This window comes from Etheostoma spectabile, chromosome 14 (genome assembly GCF_008692095.1).
Source record: "Etheostoma spectabile isolate EspeVRDwgs_2016 chromosome 14, UIUC_Espe_1.0, whole genome shotgun sequence".
NCBI classification, from domain to species: domain Eukaryota; kingdom Metazoa; phylum Chordata; class Actinopteri; order Perciformes; family Percidae; genus Etheostoma; species Etheostoma spectabile.
In genome coordinates, this window is record NC_045746.1 from 11,073,468 (window position 1) to 11,073,708 (window position 241).

Here is a 241-nt window from a genome sequence, read left to right on the forward strand (position 1 = left end):
TTGTGTGGAATCAATCATGTTATTTTGGGAAGTGAGAAAGAACGCTAATATATGAAAACGGGTCAATTTGACCCGAGGACAACATGAAGGTTAAGAACATTAAAGTTGCAGACCATTATCTAAACGACAAGTCATACCTTACTACTCGTCATTGATAGAGGAAAATGGGAACAACCCGAGGTTTCTTTTCAGCACTGTAGCCAGGCAAACGGAAGGTCACAGCTCTACTGAGCCAAGTATT

At 40.7% G+C, this 241-nt stretch overlaps 1 pseudogene; it reads left to right on the plus strand.

Moving 5' to 3' along the window:
• Positions 1-241, plus strand: part of LOC116702002 (uncharacterized) — a 3,648-nt pseudogene that overhangs the window by 1,706 nt on the left and 1,701 nt on the right.